At 37.4% G+C, this 6350-nt stretch overlaps 1 protein-coding gene across 2 annotated transcripts in view; it reads right to left on the minus strand.

Moving 5' to 3' along the window:
• Positions 1-6350, minus strand: part of PDE3B (phosphodiesterase 3B) — a 95198-nt gene that overhangs the window by 87363 nt on the left and 1485 nt on the right. The window lies entirely within an intron of this gene.

Consider the following 6350-nt stretch of genomic DNA (forward strand, 5'->3'; position numbering starts at 1 on the left):
CTAACATTCACTCGTATATTACACAGCCTGCTCTGACCAATCCAAGCCCTCACTTTTACCTTAAACTTTCATTCCTGCTATTGAGTTGCAGAAAAGTTCCATTATTTTTCTTCCATTAAAATTTATTCTGTTGCTCCATCTTGCTGAGCATTGTTTTCAGCCACTGAAAAAGTCATGTTGAAATTCAACGTTTCCTTTCACTCCCCTTTACTCTCATCTTAAACTGCTCTTTCAACTCTCTCTCCACATAGTTTTATCCTGAAAAAATGGGTGAGATTCCAACAAAATATTCTATGGCTGCAGCCTCCCGTGGTCTGCTCTCCCTTCTCATTTGGCAGGTAGAAGTTTCTCATCTGTTTTCCTCCCAAGTTTTTGCATCAACAATAGAACAGACTACACCTACCAGTTTCCCTGCCTGTAATCCTTATCTTTGCACAAAATTACAGGATTTACTCTTTTCCATCTTTAGCAACTAGTTTCTGAACACCAGACCTGATAGTTACAGTTGGCTTTGTTCAGAGATTTGTTTGAATGATGGATGATAAGGCTGCATGAAGTTTTCATTTTTAGGTATCAGAAACCAAAACAGGAAGAAAAAAGCTTTTTAAAAATATAACTTTCCTATCAAATGTCAAATAAGGCCCAGACTTTAACAGAATTCCTGCCCCTCAGTTCTGGTATTCACTCATGACATGAGAGACAGTCTCATGTGGACTCTTAGAGTTGAGCTCACACTGCAGACTTGCCCTGTGTTGGGGCATATTCCATAGGGTCTCTTCACTTCCCACTCACCTTTTCTCATAAAACTTGCTGGAATTCGATATCTTTGAAACTTCTAAGGCCATAGTATTCAATCAGTTCAGTTGGTCAAGTTCAACTATTAGGATGGTACTCTCAGGCATATACATGCACACACATACATTGTGTCAAAAGATGAGTCTTTTCCTCAGGAAAATATACCTGACTCCTTGTGATTCTCTTCCCTTTCATATTTAACCTCACAGAATATACTGTTCACGAACTGCAGTGTGAAGGCTGTCCTCTTTGCCACTCTGCAGACTCTCTTGGGAACCTTTTGTTTCTCCTCTCTACAATTTTCTTTCATAAGTTTAAAATGTCTTCCTAGTCAAAGCTGAAAATTAGTACTTTATCCAATTTAGCCTGTTAGTTTTCTTTGACACAGTTAATCATGCAGTTCTTGGAACCTTCTCTCCCAGCTTCCTCCATTTCTTTCCTACTGGTGCTCTGGTCACTCCTGTAATACACCACCCTCACCTTCCTCCAAATTTCTCCAGCATTTCCACAGCAGTTGTCTTTGATCTCCTTTCTCTTTTTAAGTTTCTCTCCGGGAAACACCTGCAGAAACAGTCAAGCCCCTTTGCTACACTGACAACTTACAGACATGTTTCCCTGCTTTTAGCATACTTTTTCTGCCCAGAACATGAACTGACACCAAGTCTTGGATATCTAAAAACCAGCTTAAGGTAAACTTAGCTAACAGAGTTCTTAACTGCACTCACTCTCCCCAATAGCATTCTTTGTCATTCTCTGTGAACAGCTGTATGGTCCTGGCAGTCACTTTGCCAGAGGATACCATCTTAAACTCTGACCTCTCTACAGGTCTCTATGGGCAGACCATGCTCAAATCATCCTTTCTTTGTGGTATAATACTTCAAGAATGTAACTTCAGGATGAAAAAAAAAGAAAAAAGGAAAAAGGGGAAAAAAAAAGAAAAGAAAAAAGGATGCATCTCTTACCAAGAGTCTTCTCATTTCACATTTCATCTAGTGCAAAACATTTTGTCAAGGTCAGAGAGAACCAGACAGAAACAATATAATCCTACTCATCTGAAATATTTTTTCCAAAAAGTTTTCCAAGACTGTTGCTTTCACCATGTAATCCTTCTCTTTGCATATTCCCCACACTCAGTCGCATCCCATTGAAATTGATTACATTCACAGCTCAACACACCCACATTTCTACCTTGATTTTCCCCATAAGACAAACAATAAAAACCCAAGAGATACAAAGATTCTGTTAACAACGGAAACAAATCTTGACATGCAGGTACACTTCTGGTAATAGTCATTGTAATCATCAGGGGAAAACTTAAAATTTCAAAGAGCTATGTCAAATACGTAGCAAAGAGAGTTACATTTTATGTTATTGGCTGCAATCAACAGGTAAAGGCTCACATGTTTCTAGGCTGCAAACAGTATCTGGATTTAACAATTTTAAGAAACTGTAAAATACATATTAACAGACAGCTTCTGCACTAGAAAGTTTATACCCGCAGTACTTAAGGACAAAGTATAATTTGTTTCACAAATAGGTAACAGACACAGATATAAGTTGTCTAAGCAAATAAGGAATTGCATCAATTTCAAGTTACATAAATATTTTAGACTCTTGAAATCGCGTCCTGATCTTCCTAAGATAATGCATCAAAGGTACGAGATAGCTTGGAATAGAAACTGGGGAGAGGTGGCGGTCAATCCAACAAGCTAACCACAAGACAGTTCTTCCTGTAATTAACAGAGTGCAACATGAAAGCAGTCTTTATCCATGAAATATCCCAGCCTTCCCACGTGTTTGAACCTAGTCAGGTAACTAGGAAAAGTATCAGCTCTGTTTGCAGGCTGTTTTGGACATATATCCTGTACATTTAATTAGGAAGGCCTATTCTTTACTCAAGGAAAAATATGAATTTTAGAAATCACACACTCTTTCTGGATTCTGAGAAGTTCCTTTGTATGAGTTCCTACACATAGTTATTTGCTCTCATATACATGTTCACCATCATGTTAAAGAAAAAAAAGTTTTACTACAGTATTTTTCAGGACATAGAGTGTTTACAAGATCTGCAGTACTGACAAGCACCTTTTAGATTCCCAATACCGATTTGGCTTTCATGCGAAAAAAAAAAAAAAATTAAGTGCTAAATATGCAACAGTCAATGAAGATAAACCCTTTGATACCAGAAGGGATAGGTACAGCTAACAGATTAGCATCCAATTAATACACGCAATCAAAACATCATCTAAACATCATCTACACAAAATTTGTAATACCAATCAATACTGCAGCAATTCTTCTCTAGGTCCAAGATGAATATTGAAATAAGAATACAAAAAGCCTGTTTACTGTTAAAATTGTACAAATTTCTGTGAGCAGGAAAGCGTTAATATAGTAGAGTTCAGAAAAGACATTGCATTTGCATAATTTTAGCCTTAATTTTAGTCATATTGCTTCCTTCTATGTGTATTTATATATTTTGATAATGGCATTTAAGCATACTCACATAAAAATTTAAAACCATAATCTATTCAAGACTCTTTCCTCCCACCTCAAACTACATTGCTAGCCGTATGTATTGCACGCAGCATGAATTTGTAGACTTTGGTGGCTAAAGTGAGCATGGATACTCACATAAGAGGTAAGAATAAAGGTAATCTAATTTTATCAACCTTCCAGCATTATAGTTGCCATACCTGTTCAAGTACAAAAAGCAATAATGTAAATATTTGTCATAAGGATTGCTCAAATTAGAAAGCATTTACAGGATTGTGCTCACAGGGCCTCTTTCCACTTCTATTGCAGAAAACAGTGATAGCTCCATCCAATTCCAGTGTGCACACAGTACGGGTTGCACATACCTGTTCCCTCCAAACATACTCTCCATGCACACAGACCCCTTAGAATTGATGGCTTGAGCTTATTAATGAAAAAACCAGTCAACTCAATATAATTATTTTCTCATGTATTTAACTAGAGAGAGAGTCGGGCATAATTTCAAATCAACAAGTAACTGAAAACTTAACGTCAATACTAGGATTCCCTATTTTCCTCAAAGAGTAACTAAAATCTACACAAAAAAAAAATTTGTCACAATGAGAACAATCAGACATTGGAATAATCTCCCCAGGGAAGCAGTGGATTTCCCAACACTGGACACTTTTAAGATTCAGCTGGACAGTGTGCTGGGCCATCTTGTCTAGACCGTGCTTTTGCCAAGAAAGGTTGGACCAGATTATCCTTGAGGTCCCTTCCAACCTGGTATTCTATGATTCAATACATCTGCCTTTTTTATTCTTATGTGCCCCTGCTTGCAGAGGTTCATACAAACCTCTACATACAAGAGGTTCATAACAATCATACAAAATACATCTAATAGAATCACAATAGCAACTTAGCTCTCATTCATCAAAGTATTCCTGTCATGGTGGACCTGCAGCACATTCCTTGTACTCCACTGATCTTCCTAACAATGCTCATTAAACTCACTCTTAAAATATTAATATTAGAAAAGAATCATTGTAATATTTTATGGAGATCTGCAAAACATGCAATCAGTCCCTAAAGAAAATTCACATAATAAATGCTCTCTGAAAAGCATTAAGTGCATACATTCCTTCTGCTTCAAGGAAGCAATATAAAAACCTTGTAGTATTTATTCAAATACAGTCACACATTCTGGGCTTACTTCTCCCCTCCCCTTCCCCCCCCCCCCCCCCCCCCCCGCCCAAACAATTGATGTTTTATCAGCTCTGCAATGTGTGATCTTTCTCCAAGTCAGACATGAGATCAGAGGATTTAACCTGTGTTATCCTTATAAAATCACATATAAAATACTGCACAGAACATATATCTATGAATCCCATTTAAACTGTGCTTAATAAAGCACAAATATTTATTGTAAACCATAACAGACTATTAGGAAAAAAAGAACTTCAGATCTCTTTGTTGTTTCTGTTCACTTCTAGTGATAACAAAGATATCAAATTCTGGAAGTCTACCAAACAGTTACATTTTATTATGAACACGTATGATTTAAGTACTGCCAATAAATTCTACGTATTTAGTTATGGTTGACATTTATGATGTTACTTAAAGAATAATAAATGCCTTAACTTGAAATATGCACATGCCTTTAGGAAGTGAGCCGAATGTCAAAGGAAGCATTTAGTAACTTGCGTAAGAACAAATACCTTCTATCATCTAGAAAGGTTAATGAAACCACATTTTCTGAGGTTTTTGTACTGCAGACAAATGTGACAGAAAAAGAGAGCATTTACTATCCAGAAAGGAACAGAGAAAGTAGATTATTATACAATATTCCCTACATATCTTAACTGCTAATACAATATTTTAATGTTTCTTTCATAGTATGCATTAGATAATTTGAATCTTCTTGAATGAGTTATTTCTGAAGCCTGTTACTTACATTTTAACCTTTTATGCAAAAACAATTACCGCTGTATTATTCTATTGTGCACATGCAGGAAAGAAAAGCTCGAAAACTACTCCACCGTTTCAGATTCACCTCATATTTCCTCATACCTATTTCACAGTCAGTCACAAGAAGTGCATTATGGAATACATGTCAAAGCAAAATTAGAAAATTTCATTTAGTATCCATGAATTTCAGCCACAACAGTAGTAGATGGGGGATTGTGCAGCAACAATCACTTCCCAGAAACTGTTCACTTGCACGTTTATTAAATACACTCCCCTTATTCTCCTTCCTATAACGGGCTGATAATCCGCTTGCAGCAGCCTCGGGCCAGTTCCACCGGCAACACAACTCGATGTTCCTGCAGTTCACGTGCAAGTTCCCAAATAAAAACAAACTCCCCACACACTCATGGGGGTTTGCGCTACAAAAAACAAGACTCATTGAAAAGTTTTCCGGGAGGTAGAAACCAACAGAGTTCCATTCAAGAAAACTGAGCGTTTCGGGCATCCCTCCAGACTCTACTGAACAGCTCTCTCTTCAGTAAAAAGAAGTTTCTTAAATCCCATCAACCCAAACCTAACGTTAACTTATGTGGAGCGAGGAAGAGAGGGTGAGAGGGAGAGAGAGAAACAAGAGACAGTAATCTGCAAGGCAGAAGGACAGCTGCCACTCAAACAACGCCAACATTTGATAAATAATATCCCTCAAAACCTGATATTTCTTTAGCACTTGGCAATGATTTTGTCGATAGAAAGCGGGAAGAACCAGAAGTGCCGAGCAGCTAGAAAGCTGTGGTTTCTTTCTCTCGTAAAGTCCGCCAGAAGCGGAGGAGGTGGGGGGCTTTGGAAAAGAAACAATCAAAATAACAAGGTAGCTGATAGCTGAAGATGTTTGGTTTGGGGTTTTGTTTTAATCAGCAAGAACCACTTTTTAATATTTAAGATCGTATGAAAAGCGAGCGAGCCTTCTGTCCTATAGCAAATACATTATTATGATTTAGCTTCTATACAGACATAAAGGATTATCTCGATTCTGCAGAACCGAGTTGAAAAACCCGCTAAAGGACTAACATTTTCCTCCATTCCTCTAACAGGAGTTTGACAGCAGACATCCA

Source organism: Calonectris borealis, chromosome 14 (assembly GCF_964195595.1).
Source record: "Calonectris borealis chromosome 14, bCalBor7.hap1.2, whole genome shotgun sequence".
Lineage (NCBI taxonomy): Eukaryota > Metazoa > Chordata > Aves > Procellariiformes > Procellariidae > Calonectris > Calonectris borealis.